Source organism: Carcharodon carcharias, chromosome 19 (genome assembly GCF_017639515.1).
Source record: "Carcharodon carcharias isolate sCarCar2 chromosome 19, sCarCar2.pri, whole genome shotgun sequence".
Taxonomy (NCBI): Eukaryota; Metazoa; Chordata; class Chondrichthyes; order Lamniformes; family Lamnidae; genus Carcharodon; species Carcharodon carcharias.
This window is the reverse complement of record NC_054485.1, coordinates 89,285,445-89,312,690: the sequence shown is the minus strand read 5'-3', so window position 1 is coordinate 89,312,690 and position 27,246 is coordinate 89,285,445. Positions and strand designations below refer to the sequence as shown.

The 27,246-nt window shown below is 46.3% G+C and overlaps 1 pseudogene; it reads left to right on the top strand.

Moving 5' to 3' along the window:
• Positions 1–26,593, top strand: LOC121291274 (annotated as a pseudogene).
• The last annotated feature ends 653 nt before the right edge of the window (positions 26,594–27,246 follow it).

The window sequence follows — 27,246 nt, the reverse complement described above, 5'->3', positions numbered from 1 at the left end:
ATGGCCACCAAACCAGACAGTTCAAGTGCAATTGGAGATGGGCAACCAATGCCGGGCTTGCCAGTGAAACACACATCCATGTAAGAATAAAGATAAAAAAAAAAATCCTCTCTTGTGTTCTTGATGGCAGGAGAGGGAGCTGTTGTTTAAGTTTGGAAGACCCGACCAAAAGTCTGTGGAAGAAGCTGCGGAACCAGGAAAGCTCCCGCGTGTGTGCGAGTTGGATGGTGAATCACCGCCAGGGTTTCACCCACTCTCCAGGGCAGCTTTGGTGTTAGAGCTGCAGAAACCAGGCTCCCCTTTCCACTTTCCTGGCTGTATTAATACCACTGACCACCTCCCATTTTACCTGAAACAAAAACAGAATTACCTGGAAAAACTCAGCAGGTCTGGCAGCATCGGCGGAGAAGAAAAGAGTTGACGTTTCGAGTCCTCATGACCCTTTTTCCAGGTAATTCTGTTTTTGTTTTGGATTTCCAGCATCCGCAGTTTTTTTGTTTTTATCCCATTTTACCTGACCTGCTCTATTCTCTATTTTTGTTTCAAAACATCACTGACGGCACTGCTCTGCTTTAACTCGTTCATGTGAAGTTCCCTTCGAACCGTGTTTCGAGATTCAAATGTGCAGGTGACGCTGTAGATACAACGGGTATTTGCGAATAAAAGTAACTCTGTGCGAAAACAGTTGCATTCTTTCCTTTCCTTTGGCCCACTATTTTCCTAACGTATTATATATTCTCCCTACCAGAACCAGCTGCTGCGAGTCGATGTTTTGGAGTGGGGCGGGGGGGAGAATAAATGCGAAACGATGGGTGTCGAGGGGATAAAATGAAAGCAAAATCCTGCCGACGCTGGAAACCTGAGATAAAGACAGAAACTGCGGGGAAAAAGCGGGTCTGGCAGTGTCTATTGGAGAGAGAAAAACAGAGTTAACGTTTCAAGTCTGCGAACTCAACTCTGAAGGAGAGTCGTGTTGGACTCGAAACACTACTCCTGTTTCTCTCTCCACAGATGATGCCAGGCCTGCTGAGTTTTTCCAGCATTTTCCGTTTTTATTTCGGATATTGAAGGGCTATGGAGGCAGAGGGTGGAGGGAGGTGCGGGTGGGGGGTGGGGGGCAGTGAAATTGGCCCTTGCACTCAGGATAAATGAATCAGTAGCTGAGCCTGACTCTCACCTAATTTTCACTCTGAAAGTTGGTAGCTTGGAGACATGTGCGATGGCTGATCTTATCATGAGGTTCACAGGAGATCGAGCAGGGGAGTGGGATCGGCCAGATTCTTTAAAACTACTTAATCGGGCGTTTTCTCTTAGTCATTCGCGGGATGTGGACTTCGCTGGCTAGGCCAGCACTTGCTGCCCATCCCTAATTGCCCTTGAGAAGGTGGTGGTGAACTGCCTTCTTGAGCCGCTGCAGTCCATGTGCTGTAGGTACACCCACAGTGCTGTTAGGGACGGAGTTCCAGGATTTTGACCCAATGACAATGAAGGAACGGCGATATATTCCCAAGTCAGGATGGTGAGTGGCTTGGAGGGGAACTTCCAGGTGGTGGTGTTCCCATGTGTCTGCTGCCCTTATCCATCTAGATAGTAGCAGTCGTGGGTTTGGAAGGTGCTCCTGGAGGTGAGCAGTCCTGCTATGAGTGTAAGGGAACATGCTGGGGGTTGGGGTACAGCACTTCGGGGCATTCTGAGGTTGTGAAAGGCACTGTATAAATTCTTGCTTTCTCTCTTATCGTGTTTTACTCCCCCTCAGAGAGAATGAAGCAGTCTTTCACTGTGCTGACAGGACAGCTGCACACTATGAATGTATCCTCTGATGGGCTCTGTCCTTCAGTGTTTTTTTACCTATAAAAGTTTACAGGATTCAAAAATTTCTCTTGGATCACCCAAGCCTGTGCACCAAATATCAGGTTGTGTAATAAAAAGCCTTTTAAGTCTTTTTCCCCTTTGGGTATCCATACCACTATAATACATACGTGTGGATAATTTAAGCATATGCTCTACTTTCATTTAAATGATTATCCTGTGCCTTATGTCATTATAATGAAACAGGGGCCATTTTATAAATTGTTAGTTTGTTTCTGGATATATGCTTTACGGTTTGTTTCAAGCAATGTTTTGCTGCTTGTTTGCTCATTAATATGTTGCTTTTTTTTGAAAAATATACTTTTTTCATAAAATATCTGGAAGAACATTCCAAAACATTTCAAAATCACAATCACAGAAGTACAGTCAGATTCAACTTTTACACATTTATCACAAGGTGCTTCAATACAATCAATGAATATTACAACCATTTCAATATGGTCATTATAGACAATCAGACAATGGGATTGGAGTTATCAACATACATCATGTTGCACTCTGAGGTGCTTCAATACAATTATAATACAATTAGTATTCAATGCAGACATTCATTTTGAGCTGTACAGCCCAAGGAGCTCTCAACAGTTCCCAGTCCCTCGGTGCACTGTGTCAGAAAGGTCTTAGACAGCGACCCTTCCCCATTGTGCCTTTGCGGCGGCTGCCCCAAACTTTAGTGCATCCCTCAGCACGTTGTCCTGGACCTTGGAATGTGCCAGTCTGCAACACTCGGTCGGGGACAACTCTTTGCGCTGGAAGACCAACAAGTTTCGGGCAGACCAAAGAGCGTCTTTCACTGAGTTGATGATCCTCCAGCTGCAGTTGATGTTTGTCTCGGTGTGTGTCCCTGGGAACAGCCCGTAGAGCACAGAGTCTTGTGTCACAGAACTGCTCGGGATGAACCTCGACAGAAACTACTGCATCTCTCTCCAGACCTTCTTTGCAAAGGCACAATCCACAAGGAGGTGAACGACGATCTTGTCCCCACCACAGCCACCTCAAGGGCAACGTGCAGAGGGGGTGAGACTCCTGGCGTGTTGGAAGGATCTGATGGGAAGGGCCTTTCTCACCACCAGCCAAGCTACATCTTGGTGCTTGTTGGAAAGTTCTGGCGATGAGGCATTCTGCCAAATGACTTTGACAGTCTGCTCGGGGAACCATCCCACAGGATCTACCCTCTCCTTTTCTCTCAGGGCCTCTAAGACGTTACATGCCGACCACTGCCTGATGGACTTGTGGTCAAAGCTGTTTCTCTGCATAAATTTTTCCATGAGGGACAGGTGGTATGGCATGGTCCAACTACATGGAGCGTTCCGCGGCAGCGTGGCCAGACCCATCCTTCGCAACACTGGGGACAGGTAGAACCACGGCATGTAGTGACACTTTCATTATGTTAAAGGTGCTATATGAATAAAAGTTGTTGCTACGTGTGTGCCTTGTATGTTTCTGTGCTGTGTGTCAATCCCTATTTATGTGTGTGCCTGTGTGCTGTGTGACTATCTCTGTTTGTCTGTGTGTGTCTATCTGTGTGCTGTTTGTCTCTCTCTCTATTGTGTGTGTGTCTGCGTGCTGTCTATCTCTGTTCATTTGTGTGCCTGTGTGCTGCATGTCTATCTGTTTACATGTTTCTGTGTGCTGTGTCTATCTCATTCGCAATTGGATCCAGCTGCTCTACACTAACATCAGTAGTGCAGTCTCAATCAATTGTTGGGAATCAGATAGCTTTCCTATTAAATCTGGAGTCAGGCAGGGCTGCCCTCTCTCACCTATCCTGTTTGTGTGTTGCATAGCACCCTTCGCTGAGTCCATCAGGAAGGATCCGGGCATAAGAGGAGTGACGATCCCAGGCTGTGGAGGCACTCAGGTCAAAGTCTCCCTGTACATGGACGATGTCGCTGTCTACTGCTCGGATCCGCTGTCGGTGCACAGACTGATCCACATCTGTGACCATTTCAAACTGGCCTCGGGAGCCAAGGTAAATCGTGGGAAGAGTGAGCCCATATTCTTTGAGAACTGGGCTGACCGATCCTTTGTCCCTTTCACTGTCAGGGCTGACGGCTTGAAGGTGCTGGGGATCTGGTTCGGAGGGAGCGGGGCATGTGTTAGAAACGGGAAGGAGCGAGTGTCTATGTTGCAAAGAAAACTGGGCATGTGGGAGCGATGCTCCCTCTCCATTGTGGGTAAGATCCTGGTCATCAGGTGTGAGGCAGTCTCGCTGTTGCTGTATGTGGCGCAGGTCTGGCCCATTCCACACTCCTGCGCGATGGCGATCACCCGAGCCATATTTCGCTTTATCTGGAGGTGAAAATGGATAGTGTCCGCAGGGACGCGATGTACAAACCTCTAGATAAAGGGGGGAAAAATGTGCCCAACATTGCCCTCATACTGATGGCCACCTTTGTGTGTGGCTGCATCAAGCTGCGTGTAGACCCTCGGTATACAAACACCAAGTGTCACTACGTGCTGAGGTTCTACCTGTCCCCAGTGTTGCAAAGGATGGGTCTGGCCACGCTGCCGCGGAACGCTCCAAGTAGTTGGACCGTGCCATACCACCTGTCCCTCGTGGAAAAATTTATGCCGAGAAACAGCTTTGACCACAAGTCCATCAGGCAGTGGTCAGCACGTAACGTCTTAGAGGCCCTGAGGGAAAAGGAGAGGGTGGATCCTGTGGGATGGTTCCCCGAGCAGACTGTCAAAGTCATCTGGCAGAATGCCTCATCGCCAGAACTTTCCAACAAGCACCAAGATGTAGCTTGGCTGGTGGTGAGAAAGGCCCTCCCCGTCAGATCCTTCCAACACGCCAGGAGTTTCATTGTTTGATCCACCCTGACCAGACCTGCACTGTGCCGGGCAGGAAGATCTCTCACAGCCTCGCGCTGCTCAGGGATACGATTGCCTATATGCAGGACAGGGGTGTGGACACTGTGAGAGCCCCTCCAGCTGTACAGCTCAAAATGAATCCTGTTGCACTCTGAAATGCTTCAATACAATTATAATACAATTAGTATTCACTGCATACATTTAATGTGAGCCATACAACCTGAGGGGTCCATAACTTTCCCAGCCTCTCGGTGCACTGTGGCAGAAAGGTCTTAGACAGTGACCTTTCCCCATTGCACCTTTGCGGTGGCTGCCCCAAGCTTTAGTGTGTCCCTCAGCACGTGGTCCTGGACCTTGGAATGTGCCAGTCTGCAACACTCGGTCGGGGACAACTCTTTGAGCTGGAATACCGACAAGTTTTGGGCAGACCAAAGAGCGTCTTTCACCGAGTTGATGATCCTCCAGCTGCAGTTGATGTTTGTCTCGGTGTGTGTCCCTGGGAACAGCCCGTAGAGCACAGAGTCCTGTGTCACAGAACTGCTCGGGATGAACCTCGACAGAAACCACTGCATCTCTCTCCAGACCTTCTTTGCAAAGGCACAATCCACAAGAAGGTGAACAACGGTCTCGTCCCCACCACAGCCACCTCAAGGGCAACGTGCAGAGAGGGTGAGACTCCTGGCATGTTGGAAGGTTCTGACGGGGAGGGCCTTTCTCATCACCAGCCAAGCTACATCTTGGTGCTTGTTGGAAAGTTCTGGCGATGAGGCATTCTGCCAAATGACTTTGACAGTCTGCTCGGGGAACCATCCCACAGGATCCACCCTCTCCTTTTCCCGCAGGGCCTCTAAGACGTCACGTGCCGACCACTGCCTGATGGACTTGTGGTCAAAGATGTTTCTCTGCATAAATTTTTCCATGAGGGACAGGTGGTACAGCACGGTCCAACTACCTGGAGCGTTCCGCGGCAGCGTGGCCAGACCCATCCTTCGCAACACTGGGGACAGGTAGAACCACGGCACGTAGTGACACTTTCATTATGTTAAAGGTGCTATATGAATAAAAGTTGTTGCTACGTGTGTGCCTTGTATGTTTCTGTGCTGTGTGTCAATCCCTATTTATGTGTGTGCCTGTGTGCTATGTGACTATCTCTGTTTGTCTGTGTGTGTCTATCTGTGTGCTGTGTGTCTCTCTCTATTGTGTGTGTGTCTGCGTGCTGTCTATCTCTGTTCATTTGTGTGCCTGTGTGCTGCATGTCTATCTGTTTACATGTCTCAGGTAACAGGTAGAACCTCAGCACGTAGTGACACTTGGTGTTTGCGTACCGAGGTTCCACACACAGCTTGATGCAGCTGCACACAAAGGTGGCCATCAGGATAAGGGTGATGTTGGGTACATTTTTCCCCCCTTTATCTAGAGGTTTGTACATCGCGTCCCTGCAGACACGATCCATTTTCGAGCTCCAGATAAAGTGAAAGATGGCTCGGTTGATCGCCATTGCGCAGGAGTGTGGAATGGGCCAGATCTGCGCCACGTACAGCAACAGCGAGACTGCCTCACACCTGATGACCAGGTACCTACCCACAATGGAGAGGGAGCATCACTCTCACATGCCTAGTTTTCTTTGCACCATAGACACTCGCTCCTTCCAGTTTCTAACACATGCCCTGGTCCCTCTGAACCATATCCCCAGCACCTTCTGGCCGTCAGCCCTGACAGTGAAGGGGACAAAGAATCGGTCAGCCCAGTTCCCGAAGAACATGGCCTTGCTCTTCCCACGATTTACCTTGGCTCCCGAGGCCAGTTCGAACTGGTCGCAGATGTGGATCAGTCTGCGCACCGACAGCGGATCCGAGCAGAAGACGGCGACATCGTCCATGTACAGGGAGACTTTGACCTGAGTGCCTCCACTGCCTGGGATCGTCACTCCTCTTATGCCCGGATCCTTCCTGATGGACTCAGCAAAGGGTTCTATGCAACAAACAAACAGGATAGGGGAGAGAGGGCAACCCTGCCTGACTCCAGATTTAATCGGAAAGCTGTCTGATTCCCACCCATTGATTGAGACAATGCTACTGATATTAGTGTAGAGCAGTTGGATCCAATTGCGAATTCCCTTCCCAAACCCCATTTTGGAGAGCACATCCACCATGTAGGTGTGCGATATTCTGTCAAAGACCTTCTCCTGATCCAGGCTGATGAGGCAGGTATCCACACCCCTATCCTGTACATAGGCAATCGTATCGCTGAGCAGCGTGAGGCTGTCAGAGATCTTCCTGCCCGGCACAGTGCAGGTCTGGTCAGGGTGGATCACCAATTCCAGAGCGGACTTGACCTGATTAGCGATGACCTTGGACAGAATCTTATAGGCCACATTCAACAGTGAAATGGGTCGCCAATTTCTAATTTCCTCCCTTTCCCCCTTGTTCTTGTAGATGAGGGTGATGATGTCTTTCCTCATGGATTCTGACATGCTGCTGGCCAGAAGCATACTCTCGTACACTTCTAGCAGGTCTGGGCCCATCCAGTCCCACAGAGCCGAATACAACTCCACCGGCAAGCCGTCGCTTCTGGGAGTTTTACTCTTCTCGAAGGACCCAAGGGCCTTAGTCAGTTCGTCAGGAGTTAGTGGTTTGTCCAGGCTTTCCTGTGTACTCGCGTCTAAGACCTCCGTGATAGAGGACAGGAAGGACAGGGAGGCCGTGCTGTCTGTGGGCTTCACGTCATACAATCCGGCATAAGAGGAATTGCTGATCCTCAAAATGTCAGACTGTGATGACTTTACTGAGCCCTTCTTCTTCCTTCAAGCTGCTGATCACAGAGCTCTCTGTGTGTACCTTTTGGTAGAAGAAACATGAGCACGTCTCATCCTGCTCCACGGAGCGGACTCTGGAACGGAAGATGATCTTGGAGGCCTCTGAGGCAAAGAATGAGGCTTGCTGGCTCTTCACCTCTTGGAGTTCCTCCTTGACATCGAGCCCCATCGACTGCAGCCGGAGCAGGTTCTGCATGTTTTTCTGGAGTCGGGACATTTCCCTCTGTTTCTTTCTAGCTTTCTGGACACCTTTGAGGATGAAAATCCCTTGATCGCTTCCCACCAGTGTGTCAGGGACTCAAAGTGAGGTTTCACGGTTCTCCAACCTCTTGAGCTCCTCAATGTTCTCTGGGGTCAGTAGTTGCATGTTTAGCGTCCATGCCCCCCTCTGTCTTCCTCTAAGTGACAGTCAACCAGTAGGAGGCAGTGGTCAGAGAAAAACACCGGCTTGACGTCGGTGGATCTGACTGCGATCGCATGGGACACAAACAGGAAGTCTATCCTGGAACGGATGAACCCGTCTGGCCGTGACCAGGTGTGTCTACACTGCGCTCCGTCTGCAGGGTTGCTGAAGACGTAGTGCAGCTTGGCATCCTTAACTGTTTCCATCAGGGATCTGGACGTAGCGTCCAATCTGCTGTCGGTCCTGCCAGATTGTCCAGCCACATCGATGATGCAGTTGAAGTCACCGTCCGAAGAGCAGCTGCCCTTGTCATCCGTGTTGGATGGGAGACGCCTCTTGCAACTTGTCTGGGAAGTGGCTTGGTCCCTTCTTAGCCCCTTCTTCCTTTTGGCTCTCTTCACCAGCTGCCACTCCCCTTGCTGATTTTCCGCTGCTTCCTCCTCCTCAATTGATTCGCTCTCCTGAGGAGTGGGAGGTTCAGGGAGCAGTGCTGTTGATTGGCTGTCTGCTGCCTCAATCTTTTCTTCCACCTTGTCTCTCTCCCTGTCCTCCTTTGTCCCGTTGTTCTCACTGGGGGCCTTGGTGGTTGGAGGGTTGCAAGTGTCCTTGGTAGTAGTGATACAAAGCATTTCATCTGCTTTCCCCTCGTTGGCTTTGGCTGCCTGTGCATAAGTGAGGCAGCGTCTGGGGCAGTTCCTGTAGAGGTGACCTGCCTCGCCACACAGGTTGCAGCACTTGGTCTGTTTGCAGTCCTTTGTCTGGTGCCCTTCCTATTTGCAGTTCTTGCAGAGGACGGCACTGCAGTTGATCGCCACATGACCAGATTTGCCGCATGAGCAACAAAGTTTGGGCTGCCCAACGAAGACAAGGTAGCCACGGCTTCCCCCGCTAGCGAAGCTGGAAGGAGGGTGGAAGCTGGCTCCCTTACCATCAGCCTTGAGCGTGACCTTAAATACACATTGACGGCGGATACCTTCAAAATTATTTTGCATGTATTGAGGATGTCCTGTGGTCCTGTGACAGTCCTTTAGAGAAATGCTAATCATTCTTTTCTAATGGGGTTAGGCAAACCTGGACACAGGGCCAGGGGTGCAGTGAGGAAGTTAATAATTATCCAAAACAAAAACAGAATTACCTGGAAAAACTCAGCAGGTCTGGCAGCATCGGCGGAGAAGAAAAGAGTTGACGTTTCGAGTCCTCATGACCCTTCGACAGAATAATTATCCAGCCAAGTAAGAAACCAGAAACTGGGCTCGTCAATGGACTCACTGGAAAAAGGCTAACTGAGAATAATGGAAGTGACTCTATAACGTTAAAGAAACCTGGAGAGTTTGCCTCAGACGAAGGCATTTTAGTCCAACACGTCTTCCATCATGGATGATGCTTCCAATGAGGATTTCTCATGTTGTGTTTGAGTCACGTCTTAAATCAAAATTATGTCTCTTGTGACAGGAAAGGTCTCCTAGGAACCGTGGCATTTACCTTTGTGAACAACAGCTTGGTCTCCAATAAATATAGAAGTAAGAGAGGGGGGGCTACTGCTCCGAACCTCAGGTGCCCATGTTCACCCATCGCCCCTGCGCTCACTGACCTGCTTGGTTCCCGGCTTGGACAGCACCATGATTTTAACATGCCCATCCTTGTGTTTGAATTCCTCCAAGGTGTCACTCCTCTCTACCTCTGTAACCACCGTCATCTCACTCCCCACCGAGGTTACAGTGATCCTGCAGTTCTGGCCTTTTGAGCATTGCTATTTAAAAAGTCTTTGTCTTTTATACATTATTCGAGCAGATCTAGATGGGTATCTGTATGTCCTTTCTGAAGTGTGGTGCCCATAATTGAACATAACCCTCCAGGTGGGATCTAACCAGTGAACCTTTAGCATAATCGCCTTGTTTTTGAACTATTCCTTTATTAACAAAAAAGTTCAGCATCTCAGATGCTTTAAGCCACCCCGCTTAACGTTGTGTTGTTTTAAAGTGGTTTATTCTTTAGGGGCCTGTTTCTTCAATTAACCTCCAAATTTCTGTTTTTCCATTGTCACTTTGTGCACCAGCTCGTCGTTTAAAGTTGGTCTGATGTCTCATGTCGGGTCCCATGGCCCGATCGGCGACATAGTGAAGAAAGTGAGGTGCTTGCCTGCAATCGAGGGAAATTCGGCTATTTAAAAAAATACTTTGTTGCAATGTCCTGAAGAAAGAATGTCCAGACTAAGAGGTTTCTTTATTTTGCAAGAAAAGTGTTGAGCCCTGGGCAGCTCATTCATGTGAAAAATGGCCCATTTTGTGACTTCTGCAAGCTAATTTCAATTTTGGAGCCTCAGGATTGCCTGAGGCACAGAAACCACCTTGAAGTCTGTGAGAGAGAGAGGGAGGGAGAGAGGGAGGGAGGGAAAGAGAGAGAGAGAGAGAGAGAGATGTTTGCCATTGTACACAGGCAAAATTGCTTCCCTTGTCTCAGGGCTTGTTTTGGTGATAAATACAGGTTGCAGTACTTGCCCTTCAGGAGGCTAACTCTGCAATCGTCTGAGTAATTTTGGAGACTCCCAAGCCTGGCCCTTGTTCAAGGCTGTGAGAGGCAAGAGCCATTTTAAAATCAGTGAGAGCCATTTGCGACAGGCTAGGCAGGGGAGCCATTTTAAAGCCCCTTGGGTCGGGCTTGTGATTTAGTGCTGTGATCACTCGGAATCACTCGTAAACCTGAGTCAGGAATGACCAACAACTGGAATCTGCTGTTGCAAAGGAAGCAAGTAAAAGTATCAGCCTGGCAGTGAAAGTGTCACACCTTAAAGTGCTGGCAGGGTGAGTCAGACTAGAAGCAGCATAATGGAGAACATGGAAAAGCTATTGGCAGTCTGAATCAAAGTCCAAAAGCAACCCAGGCGCCTCTTAGTTTGATGGTTGTCCCAGCAATAGCCAAAAGCTTGTATGAAGATTTACAGAATGAGCAGGGTGAGAGTTCTCAGTCAGAAAGTTTCAATGCTAGTCGTGGATGGTCCAGTGTTTCATGAGGCGTTCCTATCTGTACGACATTAAAATGTCTGCGAAACAACTAGTGATGATAGAGAAGCTTCTGATAAACAACCTGCCTGTTTGAAGGCAGACATTGAAGAAGGCTACTCACCAGAAGAAGTTTTTAATGTTGATGAGACAGGGGTTTATTGGGAAGCGTGTGCTACAGGAAATGTACCTTTTCAAAGAGAAGAAGATGGCGCCAAAATTTAAAGCTGCCAAAGATCATCAGATGGTTCTGGTTGGTGGAAAAGCTGCAGGAGATTTTAAGTTTAAGCCCTTAGTGATGTATCAGTCTGAGACAGCACGGGCACTAAGGGGCTATTCCAAGGAACATCAGCACATTACCTGGCATTTAAATAAGAAAGCCTGGATGACGGGGGCGGGGGGGGTGGAATTTGTCAAGAGTGGTTCTCTCCATAAGCCATCCCTGTCTGGAGGGCATATTGCACCAGAGAAAATCTCACCTTAAAGACATTGCTCCTCTTGGATAATTGCCCAGGTCATCCTGACAGTCTTGATGGATTATTTGAATATGTGAAGGTGATTTTCCTGACACCCAATACAACACAGCTTCATTGCTATCCTTCCTGCATCCTTCCTGCAAGTCCATTTTTGAACCTGTCCAATCAGGATTCCGACTCTGCCCCAGCACTGAAACAGCTTCTAGCCAAGTTGCAATGACATCCTCTGTGACTGTCAAGGTGCATATCTGACCTTCATCTTCCTGCAGCTTTTGACGTGGCCCCAGCGAAACATCCTTTCTCTAATTCACTTTCACTGCCATCCAGCTCAGTGAGATTTCCCCCACTTGGTCCAAGTTTTACCTATTTGACCGGAGCCAGAACCTCTCCAACAATAATTTCCCTTCCCACCCCTGTACATGCAGTTTCTCTTCTCCCCTGTACATGCGGGTTCTCTTCCCCCCTGTACATGCGGGTTCTCTTCCCCCCTGTACATGCAGTTTCTCTTCCCCCCCTGTCCATGCGGTTTCTCTTCCTCCCTGTACATGCGGTTTCTCTTCCCCCCTGTCCATGCGGTTTCTCTTCCTCCCTGTACATGCGGGTTCTCTTCCCCCCTGTACATGCGGGTTCTCTTCCCCCCTGTACATGCAGTTTCTCTTCCCCCCCTGTCCATGCGGTTTCTCTTCCTCCCTGTACATGCGGTTTCTCTTCTCCCCTGTACATGCAGTTTCTCTTCTCCCCTGTACATGCGGGTTCTCTTCCCCCCTGTACATGCGGTTTCTCTTCCCCCCTGTCCATGCGGTTTCTCTTCCTCCCTGTACATGCGGTTTCTCTTCTCCCCTGTACATGCGGTTTCTCTTCCCCCCGTACATGCGCTTTCTCTTCCCCCCTGTATATGCGGTTTCTCTTCTCCCCTGTACATGCGGTTTCTCTTCTCCCCTGTACATGCGGTTTCTCTTGCCCCCTGTATATGCAGTTTCTCTTCTCCCCTGTACATGCGGTTTCTCTTCACCCATGTATATGCAGTTTCTCTTCCCCCCTGTATATGCGGTTTCTCTTCTCCCCTGTACATGCAGTTTCTTTTCTCCCCTGTACATGCGATTTCTCTTCCCCCCTGTACATGCAGTTTCTCTTCCCCCCTGTACATGTGGTTTCTCTTCCCCCCCCAAGTACATGCGGTTTCTCTTCTCATTTCCTGTACATGTAACTTCCACATGTATATGGATTGATTGAGATCACCCAGCTTTATTCTTCTCTACCAAATCTCACTTCACTCCACCTCCTCTGTATTGCCAGGCTCCTCATCTGAGATCCAGTCTTAAATGAGCTGTAATATGGTTATAGGAATCTTAAAGCAGCATCATTCCATCTTACTCCCTATTGGGAGGGGGGAGAAGACCTGTGAGCAGACCCTGGATACATTATGGGGCCAGTACTGAAAAGCAAAGAGCCTAGGCAGACAGAGACAGACAGACAGACAGAGACACACAAACACACACACAGGCACAGACACACATAATAAAGATAGTCACTCAGCACACAGACTCAGCAGTGTGTCTGAGGGGTAGACACACTGCGCCCAGACACATAAACAGGGATAAACAGCTCACAGACACACACAAATAAACAGAGATAGGCACACACACACAGACACACAATTAGACACAGAAACACAATTATACAGGATTGACACACAGCATACAGACACACAAATAAATAGACAGCACACAGACACATACACACATACATAAACAAAGATAGACGCACACACACACACAAACACAGATAGACATAACAAACACACATAAGCAGAGATACATACAGCACACAGACACATAAACAGTTAGACACACAGCACACAGACACACAAATAAACAGAGATAGACACAGGCACATACACACACACATAAATAAAGATAGATACACACACACACTGACACACACACTCACACAGATAGACATAAAGCACACAGACACATATACACACATAAACAAACATAGACACAAACGCACACACACACACACACACACAGACACAGCACACACCCATAGACAGAGATAGAGACAGCACAGAGACACGTAAACAGATAGACATGCAGCACACAGGCACACAAATAAACAGAGATAAACAGCACGCAGACACACCCACATTAATAGAGACACACAGCACACAGACACACACACAGTAGAGGGAGGTACACAGCACACAGATACACACACATTAATAGAGAGAGACACACAGCACACAGACACACACACAATAGAGGGAGACACACAGCACACAGATACACACACATTAATAGAGAGAGACACACAGCACACAGACACACACATAAATAGAGAGAGACACACAGCACACAGACACACACACATTAATAGAGAGAGACACACAGCACACACACAGACACACACAAACAGAGATAGTCACACAGCACACAGGCACACACATAAATAGGGATTGACACACAGCACAGAAAAACACAAGGCACACATGTAGCAACAACTTTTATCCATATTGCACCTTTAACATAATGAAAGTGTCACTACGTGCTAAGGTTCTACCTGTCCCCGGTGTTGTGAAGGATGAGTCTGGCCATGCTGCCGCGGAACGCTCCAAGTAGTTGGACCGTGCTGTACCACCTGTCTCTCGTGGGAAAATTTATGCAGAGAAACATCTTTGACCACAAGTCCGTCAGGCAGTGGTCGGCACGTAACGTCTTAGAGGCCCTGCGAGAAAAGGAGAGGGAGATCCTGTGGGATGGTTCCCCGAGCAGACTGTCAAAGTCATTTGGCAGAATGCCTCATTGCCAGAACTTTCCAACAAGCACCAAGACGTAGCTTGGCTGGTGGTGAGAAAGGCCCTCCCCGTCAGATCCTTCCTACACGCCAGGAGTCTCACCCCCTCTGCACATTGTCCTTGAGGTGGCTGTGGAGGGGATGAGACCGTTGTTCACCTCCTTGTGGATTGTGCCTTTGCAAAGAAGGTCTGGAGAGAGATGCAGTGGTTTCTGTCGAGGGTCATCCCGAGCAGTTCTGTGACACAGGACTCTGCTCTACGGGCTGTTCCCAGGGACACACACCGAGACAAACATCAACTACAGCTGGAGGATCATCAACTCAGTGAAAGACACTCTTTGGTCTGCCTAAAACTTGTTGGTTTTCCAGCGCAAAGAGTTGTCCCCGACCGACTGTTGCAGACTGGCACATTCCGAAGACCAGGACTATGTGCTGAGGGACGCACTAAAGCTTGGGGCAGCCGCCACAAAGGCGCAGTGGGGAAAGGTCGCTGTCTAAGACCTTTCTGACACAGTGCACCGAGGGGCTGGGAAGAGTATAGACCCCTCGGGCTGTACAGCCAACAATAAATGTTTGCATTGAATATTAATTGTATTATAATTGTATTGAAGCACCTCAGAGTGCAACATGATGTATGCTGATGACTCCAATACCATTGCACTGTCTGACTGTAATGACCATATTGAAATGACTGTAATATTCATTGATTGTATGGAAACACCTCATGATCCATGTGTAAAAGTTGAAAATGATTGTACTTTTTGTGATGGCCATTTAGAAATGTTTTGCAATGTTCTTCCAGATAGTTTATGAATAAAGTATATTTTTCTGAAAAAAGAAGAAACGTCTCAAATCACTTAATTTACAGGAGCAGAAATTGAAAGAGACACAGACACACCTCCACCTACTGACACACACTTCTGTACAATCAGGGTATACATGGCCACAACATTAGTGACATTCCACATGGACATCAGTGAAATGACCAGCATGTTTAAAATGGAGGAGGAAATGAGATTGTGTTTAACTCTAACTCTTTCAATGTCTTATCGAGACAATCCAGAAAGCGCCAGGAGGCCATGAGATGCTTTAGAAAGGGGGCAGTGATGTGCTGAGAGGCTGCGAGGAGACATTTGCGTTACATTATGGGACCAGCAACACTCAGACACACACACACACACACACACACACAGACACACGCACACAAACACACACACACACGCACAGATTATACAATCCATACTGGCATCACTAAAAATCACAGACAGAATCTCAGTAACAATCCACATGCTTTGCACAGTACTGTATTGGGGGTTTAGTGTTTGATATTTTGAACTGCACTGACATTCCAGACATGATTTTTTTTTGAAAAATATACTTTAGTCATAAAATATCTGGAAGAACATTACAAAACATTTCAAAATCACCATCACAAAAGTACAATCAGATTCAACTTTTACACATGGATCACAAGGTGCATCAATACAATCAGTGAATATTACAGTCATTTCAATATGTTCAATGCAGACAAACAGACAACGGGATTGGAGTTATCAACGTACATCATGTTGCACTCTGAGGTGCTTCAATACAATTATAATACAATTAGTATTCACTGCATACATTCATTTTAAACTGTAAAGCCTGAGGGGCTCTCAACAGTTCCCAGTCCCTCGGTGCACTGTGGCAGAAAGGTCTTAGATAGCGACCTTTCCCCATTGTGCCTTTGCAGCCTCTGAACCATATCCCCAGCACCTTCAGGCCGTCAGCCCTGACAGTGAAGGGGACAAAGGATCGGTCAGCCCAGTTCACAAAGAACATGGCCTTGCTCTTCCCACGACTTACCTTGGCTGAAAGTGGTCGCAGATGTGGATCAGTCTGCACGCCGACAGCGAATCCAAGCAGAAGACGGCAACATCAGGGAGGCTTTGACCTGAGTGCCTCCACTGCCTGCACTTGTCATTGCTCTTATGCCTGGATCCTTCCTGATGGACTCAGCAAAGGGTTCTATGCAACACACAAACAGGACAGGGGAGAGAGGGCAGCCCTGCCTGACTCCAGATTTAATAGGAAAGCTATCTGATTCCCACCCATTGATTGAGACTGCACAGTTTTTTGTTTTCTTTTTTGAAAAATATACTTTATTCATAAAATATTTGGAAGAACATTCCAAACAATTTCAAAATCACGATCACAAAAGTACAGTCAGATTCAACTTTTACACATGGATCACAAGGTGCATCAATACAATCAGTGAATATTACAGTCATTTCAATCTGGTCATTACAGACAATCAGACAATGGGATTGGAGTTATCAACATACATCATGTTGCACTCTGAGGTGCTTCAATACATTTATAATACAATTAGTATTCACTGCATACATTCATTCCGAGCTGTACAGCCCAAGGAGCTCTCAACAGTTCCCAGCCCCTCAGTGCACTGTGGCAGAAAGGTCTTAGACAGTGACCCTTCCCCATTGCGCCTTTGCAGCGGCTGCCCCAAGCTTTAGCAATGTGGTTTGTGAGGGCTGGGAATGCGTTTAATTCCTCAGATAGCCTTCTCTCTGGACTTCCGCCTGCTCTGGCATCTCCACAATTTTACAGTGGGATGGGTTAGGCCTAGTCCCACCCTTGACCAGATTGAGGCCCTTGAGTGGTCAATTAATGACCACTTAATGCCCGTTTCCCACCCAGCCTCAATTTTCAGGCTGATAGAAGTAGCTCAGGGAAGTTCAGAAGCCCAGAAAGTGACCTGGTTCTGTAAGTGGGGTGGGGCAGTGGCAGTGGATGCCTCCATCAACAGCATCCTTTCAACATCTCCCACAAGATCTGGCCTCTGCATGCGCTCACTCCCACTTCTGGCTTTTCCACTAACACACCCACCACCAACCCCCAGCCCCACCCAAACACCTCCCTCCTTCCTCACCCTGAGATACACACATTCACCTGATTGTAGACCCTGGGACTTAGATTTGGGGGACTGCTTGTAATCCAAGTCTTGTCCACTTCAGCTTTTGGTGCTGCCAGGCCGAGCAATTGCCCAGCAGCTCTCTAAGAAGGGCCTTCCTCCCAAGTGGGCCAATCAATTGACCGACTGCTCTCTGAGGTGGGACTTCCAACCAAGCAGAAGTCCCATCTCCAGTCAATTAACACTCCTTTGAGCGTTAAATGGCTGAAGGCAGCCATTCTAGGCAGGTATGTATTCACCACCAACTCTTTGAATGGTGGGATGGGAAACCTTGCCAAACTAATAATCTGGGCCATTGAGTCATTTACAGCATGGAAAGATTCCATTCGGCTCATTGAATCCATGCCAGCCTCCCACAGAGAAATCCAGTCAATTCTACTCCGCAACTCATTCCCTGAAGCCCTGCCAGCTTATTTCCTTCAAGGGCCTATCCAATTCCCTTTTGAAATCATTTCTTGTTTTCACTTCCACCACCCTTGCGGGCAGCAAGTTCAAGGTCAATACCACTCGCTGAGTTCCTCCTCACATTCCCACTGCATCCCTTGCACAAAACCTTCAATTGTATCTGCTAGATACATTATCCAAACCTGTGTTATGACGCGGCAGGTGGATCAAATCCATGAGGGAAACTTGATCTCACGGTCGCAATGTTTTTCAATTTGTACTTTATTTCGAGATCCATGCCCTGAATTCAGAAGTAATAAGTCCACCAAGTCTTTAGAGATTTTTTAGAAAACTAAATTAAACCTTCATTCACAAAAGGAAAGATTTCAAGCACATATTTAGGTCTACAGGTTACTACTATAATAATTCCTAAAACCCCTAATTAACCTGGCTTCTAGTTACATCCCCATTAAGGCAAAGGTAAAAATAAATAGAATTAAACAGATCCAAGCAAGTCAACACAATACTCTGGGCAGTAGAGTTCAAAGTGGCTTTTCCCAGCTTCAGTTTCTGTAGACAGCAGGCTTGATGCACAAATACTGGAGGCTTTTCGCACTTCTGGTAAATCTTACAATGCCTTCCCTGACACATAGCTTCAATCTCATTTATACATGTTTCTCCCTTTTAAAGTAAATCCCATTGTTCCCATATGTCTTTGGAACTTTATCTTTCTCATAATATAAATCATTTCATGATGCTAGTATTATCAGTAACCTTTGGGAAAAATAAACACACTGCTTGGCCTTGCTTCTCTGGTTAGGTGTAACATCCTTTGAGATTCAAACTACCCTAATTTATCTAAAAATGCAAATTCTCCTCATCTCACACTCTACGGCTTCAGCCATGTTTATGTATTTAGCATTTCAAACCTAGCTTCTTTTGAAGAGTCAAAACCTCCAGGCCAGCTTTCCCCAATTCAATTAAATTCCACACACACACAGGCACGGAAACTATCCAAAGTAGGTATCAACCTACTTTTACACTAGATCACGATAATATTATGAGAATCAGTGTACTTTCGTGATACCTGTCATACGAATTAGGAGCAGGAGTGGGCCACTCGGCCCCTTGAGCCTGCTCTGCCTATCAATAAGATCATGGCTGATCTGATTGTAACCTCCCGCCTACTCCTGATAATTCTTTCACCCTCTTGTTGATCTCTTAAGCCTAAAAACATTCAAAAACTCTGCTTCCACCGCCTTTTGAGGAAGGAGTTCCAAACTCTACCCTCTGAGAGAAAAAATTTCTCCATCTGTTGTACACTTCCTAGCCTTGTAACTGAAATCCCTTATCCCTGGAAACATTCTGATATATCTCTTCCTCGCAACACATCTTTCCTAAAGCATGGCGACGAAAACTGGATGCAGTATTCTAGTTTGGGCCTAACCGGAGCTTTATAAAGATTCAACATAACTTCTCTGCTTTTGTGCTCAATGCTTCTATTTATGAAGCCCCAGATCCCATGTGATTTTCTAACCATTCTCTCAATATGTCCTACTACCTTCAAAAATTGATGCACATACATCCAACCCCCAGGTTCCTTTTTTCCTGCACACCTTTTAAAACTGTGCCAGAAACAACACTGTGCACCTACACCACATGGACTGCAGTGGTTCAAGAAGGCAGTTCACCACCACCTTCTCAAGGGCAATTAGTGATGGGCAATAAAAATGCTGGCCTAGCCAGCGAAGTCCATGCCCCATGAAAGAAAGAAAATTAAGCCTATATTGCTTCTCCCTAACCTTTAGTCAAAATGCATCCCCTCACAATTCTCTATGCTATATTAAATTCCATCTGCCGCTTGTCTGTCCATTCTGTATGTCATGTTTGCCACTCCTTGAGGTTTGGTGTCATCAGCAAATTTTGAAATTCTACTCTGCATTCCGTGATCCAAGTCATTTACATATAGCAAAAAAAGCAGTGTTCGTGGCACTGACCCTTGGAGAACACTGCTGTCTACCTTCCTCCAGTCTGAAAAACAATCATCTATCACAACTCGTTGTTTTCTATCAATGAGCCAATGTTTTTTATCCATTGGATGCTGACCCTCCTATTCCATGTAAGGTCAGTGTCTAATTGGATTTTTAAAAATGGTTTAAGGACCGAAAACAATCAAGGTCACAATGATATCGCATAGACTCAAAATCAAACAGAACATTTCCCATAGTATTGACTGTATTGGAATACTGGAATACAGAAATTCTCTGATTTAGATTAGCCAAATATGAATTTTCAATCAGTCTTCTGAGCCTTAATAAATAATAATAGTTATGGTGGCATTGAATTATTTTCGAGGTGTCCCCTAATTATCTTCACGAGCAAATCATAAAATTTATCTTGTAGTGCAGCACTCAATGGGCAGTATCACATCAGCCGCTGGTTATGGCCGCTTGATTTTTGGGTCTTTTGAAGTTGGTGGAAGCTGAATTTTGAGTGGGTAACATAACAGGCACTTGCTTCGATAGCGCTCATTTTGTGTTACTGACCAAGGCAAATTTTTCCAGCCCATACCTTCCCGACACTTGCTCCATTCCAGGCTTTTCTATTTCAGAGAAAGTTCAGGAAGAAATTGATCAAGTGATAGGAGATGGAAGATTCCCTAGAATAGAAGACAGGAAACTCATGCCCTACACTGACGCGGTGATACATGAAATCCAGGGGTTTGCCAACATTCTCCCCTTGAACCTTCCTCATTCAACAACCATGGGCATGCACGTTGGAGGATATTTCATTCCAAAGATAGATTTTAACTAGACAAATGCTGTGCAAATTTCACAATTTGTGGAATATTGTAATGAGAAAGTACTTTCTAAATAAAAGCAGGGACAGAATTAGAAGAGAAACTAATTGATAAAAGGAGCAATGTGGATATTATTAAGTCAGGAATTGTATTTTTAATGGTAGGGGATGACCCATTACATTTAACAACATTGTGGAGACAATTATAAACTAACTTGTCCACTAGAAACGAACGGGGTCAGGTACAAATCCAGAAAATGCTGGAAAACTCAGCAGGTCTGACAGCATCTGTGGAGAGAGAAAAACAAAGTTAATGTTTCGAGTCCGTGTGACCCTTCTTCAGAGCTCTGTTTTCCTGTTTTTGTTTCAGGTTTCCAGCATCCACAGTACTTTGCTTTTACCTTAGGATCACGTACAACACTGGTTTTACAGCTCACCTGATTTCCCTCTCCATCGAAGTCAGGCACAAAGTCAGAATTGTTTTGCTTATTTTCAGGGACCTTATCTGATTACTGTACTGACCTTGGTGTTGTACGATAAAACTCAATGGAAAAAACCTAATGAGTTTAACCCGGTTCACTTCCTGGATGCTGAAACGAAGTTTGTGAAAAGAGACGCCTTCATGCCTTTCTCTGCAGGCAATGGATGAGAGGATCATGGATTCCTTGGTAAAATATTTTCACTTCTCAAGGTGGTACAATTGGACACCGTCGAGAACAATTTTTATTTAGCAGCAACCTCAAAAATTCCATAATCAGATATCATTTGGCCTAGGTTATAAGAATTCTAATTGAGCACCTCTGTAGGTGAGCTTCCTCCACCTTGAACACTAGTGAAACCTTTTCAGCTCCAGGTCATGATCTTTTCGAATGCCTTTTTGAGTTAATTAATTTTGAAGCCTTTCTCTGTCACTACCACATAGATGGAGGAATTCCCTTTTCGTTTCTGAACACTTCTCCTGACTGGTTGGGTGCAGCTCCATCAGTGCTCTTGATACTTTTGCTTAGAATAGTTCACATTTTCCGTATGTACACTCAGGGCTGGATTTTATTCCCGTGGAGGAAGGGATTACGGAGGGTGATATACCACCAATTTTGCATCACTGAGGAGCCTGCCAGTTTCGCAACACATTCCTCTTCCCAGCGGTTTTGGTGGTGATGTCTTATTGAGGTTGTGGAAGGGTACCCGAAAGTGGCGGGTAAACAATTGTGGCGGTTACCAAGAGAGCTTCTGATGGGGTTTTACGAGATTTTCAAGGAGATGCATGGGAAACACACTGCATCAGCAGAGTGTCCAAAGAGGGGCGATGGTAGCATTATGGTAATATTGCAGGACGAGGAGTAATCAAGAGGCCTGGACTAATGATCCAGGGATATGAATTCAAATCCTAGTATGGCAACTGGAGGAATATATATATATATATTTGTTCATGTGATAGGAGTGTCGATGGCTAGGCCAGCATGTGTCACCCATCCCTAATTGCCTTTGAGATGATGGTGGTGTGCTCCATAAATGGTTGAGCGAACAGAGAGGTGTTCTTGCTTTGGCATACAGTGCTCAGTGTGTGGCCAGAACTCATGCAGTGTTTCAGATGTGGAGGCACTGGGGCAATTGTGGTAGAGTGCAGCTACAGGAGTCAGGGTGGAGGGGCAAGAGGGGGTGGGTGCAATGGTTTGAGCAGCCATTCCCATACAGCTGGTGGCAAGTGAGGCCACCCATGGGCATGGGACTCAGCTACTCTTGAGTTGATGATAAGTGGTGCCAGGGAGAAAGATTGGATCGGTAGACAACATCAGAAACAGGACAGAGGGAAGAATGATAGTGGCACTGTTGTGCTGTCTCTGATGAACGGACCACAGGAGATTCAGGTACATGTTACGATTGTTTATTCGAGCAATTGCAAGGAGGGCACCATCTCAATGCAGCTTGAGACAGTACTCTGCTAAACCACAAGTGTTCATCACATTTATACATTATTGGTCAAGTACAAGAACAGTTTCCAGATTTCAATCTCATCAACATATAGGTTTACATTAAACAGACAAGTCTCTGATACAAAGGTACATGCATCATCTGAGCCCACCTTCACCCAGGCAGAGACCTGCTTTCCTATCTAAGCTGGGACCATCTGACCTTCCCCTATCAGTTGAAGAGCACACTTAATCTATGTTATTGCCATCCTCTGACTCCAGTCTAACTCCCAAAACTCCCAATCTATCATATTTACATTCTTCTCCGTCTAATATGGCCTTGCTGATGCTCTCAAGCCCTGAGAAGGTGCAAGGTTCAGCACTCTGTTCCAGCCTGAACTTTAATTGTTAACTACTTAGCAATTGTGATTTTGCATGCTGGGATATTTTAAGTCAAGTCCCTTGACCATTACTGTATTCCTTTATTTCCCCCTAACAGCACACAGAATTGCAGTGAAAAGAGAGAGCGTGATGCCTACAGCACCTCATTACCTATTGCTAATTATGGGTGGATGGATAGGGTGATGAGGTGCAATGACAGCAAACGCAGCCCCTCAGTACAGAGGGATGCAGAGGTGATGCCCAAAGAGCAGAGAAGGCCCTGTGGCGCTCCATTCACCATAGGGTCCACCGCCAAAGCTTCCTGTGTTTGTAGGAACAGTACTGTCATCGGAGGCTGTGACAATCGAGTCAAATGGTTTATGATTTGTGTGCCCTCGCAAGGAGGACTTCAGACCTCGACAGTCATGTGGGCACGCCTTGCCAATAGCCATGAGAGTGACATTGGCATTGAACTTCTTTGTCTCTGGGTTGTTTATAGGGGCGACAGCGGGCCTGTGTGGCATATTGCAGGTGGCCATTGCAGATGGCACGAGGCAAGTAATGGATCCCCTGTAACAGAGGGCATTGTAGTACACTGAATTCCAGATAGATGGGGCCACTCATGCCCAGAGGGCCGTGAGCTTTACCTCCAAGGCAGGAATCCCCCAAGGGAAAGGGGGTTGTTGACTGCCTCCGTGTGGCCATCGAGGCCCTGGTGGAGCAGCCAAGGGCATTTATCAGTATGAATTAATGCCACTTGAGAAGCTGTCTGTATGGCTGACCATCTGACCAAGGGCAATCCGCTGAAGAAGTTGCTATTGGCACCTGTACACAACCCTGGAGGTACAGGAGATGCTACAACTGCTTTTTTCTCAGCACAAGGGCCACCACTGTGCAGACCATCAGGCTCCTGAAGATGCAGTTCCAGTTTCTTGACTCTTCAGAAGGGGCATACTCCAGTACACCCCCTCAAGAGTTTCTCGCATGCTGGTGGAGTGCTGCGACTATCGAGATCATATCGATGCAGTCGAGAACGGGAACCATGGGCATTGCAGCCGCATGCAGACACAAGCAAGCAGCCTGTCTCCACTTCCCCCTCAGCCATAGCGAGGGGGGAGCACCCTTGAGGAGGGGCTGTGTGCGGACGACGCTGCGTTGGTCGTTTCACTTTGTGGTTCACTTGGGTGACTCTTGTAATGGGTGGTGAAGTGCCAGCAGGGAGGCTAATTGCCCACCTCATTCAAAATAGCATCGGACATCCGACAGAGAGGCGGAATGCAGTCAGGACATGCAAATGGTCCCGACGTCAGAGTCCTGACCCTGGAACAAAGGTTCAGCCCTCAGTTTCAGTTGGCTGTGTTTAAGGAGGGCCAAGTCTGATGACTCCCTGGTCCAACCTTTATGCGTACAGACCTCTCAACAGAATTCACAGGATAGTGACCTAGGCAAGGAACAAGTATTAGGAACTAATACTAACAATGCTCAGTGGCTCATTGGTATAGGGATATGGTTCTTGCTTAGGGAATTCTGTGAATGACTATGCAAGAGGTCCTGGGTTCAAAGCCCAGATGAACCCTTACTGTTCATAAAACAAGGGCAAGTTTAACCCTGTGTGCACTGGAGTTCAGAAGAATGAGAGGTGATGTTACTGAAACATATAAGACCCTAAAGGAGGTTGAGGGGATGCATGCTAAAAGGACGTCCCATCTTGTGGGAGCGACCAGAACAAGTTCAGTTTAAAAATAAGGGGTCTCCCATTTAAGACGTAGATGAGAATATTTTTCTCTCAGAAGGTCATGAGTCTGTGGAACTCTCCTCCCCAGAGAGCAGTGAATTTGAAGGCCGAATTAGACAGATTCTTGACTAACAAGGGAGTCAAAGGTTATCGGGGATAGGAAGGAAAGTGGAGTAGAGGCAATCAGATCAGCAATGATCTTGTTGAATGGCAGAGCAGGCTTGAGGGGCAAATGGCCTACTCCTGATCCTAACTCATATGTTCATCTGTACTTAGGGTAGCTCAAGCATTGAACATAACATCATAAGCTCAGCATCGCACACAGCATCTGTTGGGACAGTCAATCACAACTAATGTTATGTTTCAAAACAACACCAAGATACAACACACGAGGATACAAACAGTTATTAAAACCAAATAGGAATAGTCATATTTGAGACAATTTTATGTCTCTAAATCTACAGCATTCAAGCTGTCATCAGTTCATGACAGTAACACTGGTAACACTAAGCTGTCGTATTCATTCATTATTTAAATTGCTTCACATTGTAGTTCAGAGGAAATAGTTGCTGCTGGATGGCCTTTGTGTTTACAGCAGCCCAGAAATCAGAATAAAAAGGCTATAACATATATGTCAACGAATAGTATTAAATAGTAACAAGTGCCAAGATATTGCTATTATGTCAGCATTTAGTGAGACCACATCTGGAGTAGTGTATAGTTTTGGTTTCCTTACTTGGGACTGAGGAACAGGAAGAGGCCATTTGGCCTTCGAGCCTGCTCCGCCATTCAATATGATCATGCCTGATCTGATTTTGGCCTTAACTCCACTTTCCTGTCTGCCGCTAACCTCCCCACCCCCCACCCCCACAACACCCCCAACCCCACCACACCCCCAACACCCCCTCAACCCCCCCAACCACCCCCCCACAACCACCCCCATAATCCTTATCTATCAAAAATCTATCTAACTCATCCATGAATAAATTTAAAGATCCAGCCTCCACTGCTCTCTGGGGAAAATAATTCTGCAGACTAACGAGCCCCTGAGAGAAAAAATTCTCATCTCTGCCTTAAAAGGTAGACCTCTTATTCTTAAAATGTGTCCCCTAGTTTTAGTCTCCCCCATAAGAGGAAACATCCTCTGGGTATCCATCCCATCAAGTTCCCTTATAATCTTGAATGCTTCAAACAAGGTCACCTGTCATTCTTCTAAAGCCCAACCTGTTCAACCTTTCTTCATACAATAAGCAAAAAAAAAACCAACAACTGATGATCATTGTCATGGTCACCGTCACTGAAACTAGTTTATATTCCAGATTTATTGATCAAACTTAAATTCCACCAGCTGTCGTGGAGGTAATTTGAACCCATGTCACCAGAACATTAACCAGGTCTCTGTATTACTATACCAGTAACATTACCACCATACCACAATTGCTCCAATTACCTAAGGAAGGATGTACTTGTCTTAGAGAAAGAATCACTAGACTGATTCCTTGAATGAGTAGATTAGGGGTTACATTCCCTAATATTAGGAAGAATGAGAGATGTTCCCATTGAAACATATAAAATTCTTAAGAAGCTTGACAGGGTAAATGCTGGTAGAATGTTTCCACTGGCTGGATATTCTAGAACTAGTCTCAGAATAAGGGATCAGCCATTTAAGGCTGAGATGAGGGCTGACTTTTTTCACTCAAAGTGTTGCATATCTTTGGAATTCTCAACCCTGGAGAGCTGTGGATGCTCAGTCATTGAGTGTATTCAAGGCAGGGATTAATAGATTTTTGGGTACTAATGAAATCAATGGATATGGGGTTAATGCGGGAAGGTGAAGTTGAGATTGAACATTGGCCATGAATGGCAGAGCAGGCTCAAGGGGCCGAATGGTCTCCAACTGCTCCTGTTATGTTCATATATGGAACAATAGACATACTACTGCAAATTAAATTGCCTAACATTGTTAATGGTAGCGCCCGTTTAAGAAATAGGAGTTTTGAAGTTTGTGGTCTATGATTGGCCTGTGTGCGATTGTGTATGACTGACCATCCCCTGTTCTTTTCCGGGTCGGAGGCTGTGTGCTGGTGAGGTACTAGCTAAGGTCGAGTTTTCCTGTTCTTCACAACTCTGCTGCAGAACTTTCACTTCCAACCTGGAGTCGCTAGCCTGGACCTCAATCCTCGAATAGGATTAATACTGGCCCCAAAACCTCACAGAGTTTGCGTTGTGCCTTGCTGATGGCCAGAGCTGGTCCCTCCAGATATTTCACTGCTGAATTTATAAATACGCGCCCGCACCAAAACATACAGCAGCAACTTGGAAGCGTCACAACCGGGTTACCCTAGCTCTAGCCTATCGGCTACACAATTGTTTGCAGCTTGCGCAAAACTTTACTTCATCATCTCATCTCCCAACAAATGATAACATTTCCAAGGAATGAATTAAGAATTTTCTTATACGAATAATTCAACCTGTCCAACTTATTAATTTTTAGAAAAACCTTGCCTTTAGATGGAGCATGACATTAATTGAGTCATTGAAAATGCTTTCGAACTGATGGATGACAATGACTGAAGGGTAAAGCCTTATTAACTAATTGTACAATAACTAGCATTTATCTCTGGTTCTTTGTTCAAGGAGGTGACCCACAGCTTATGTTAGACAAAATCTAACCACAGAGAATCCTTGGGTACCAGAAAACATATTGTTTGTCAGATTAATATTGACATGTTGAATAAATATCTACAAAATTTGCTCTCACTCAAAGCGTGTGAAATGTTGGTTGTTATTGGAAAATGTTACTCAAAATGCAAAAGTGGGTGACATGGTGAGTTCAGTATGATCGAGCAGCTAATGGTTGTCTCAGTTATTTTTCATGCTCTAGTTCTTTA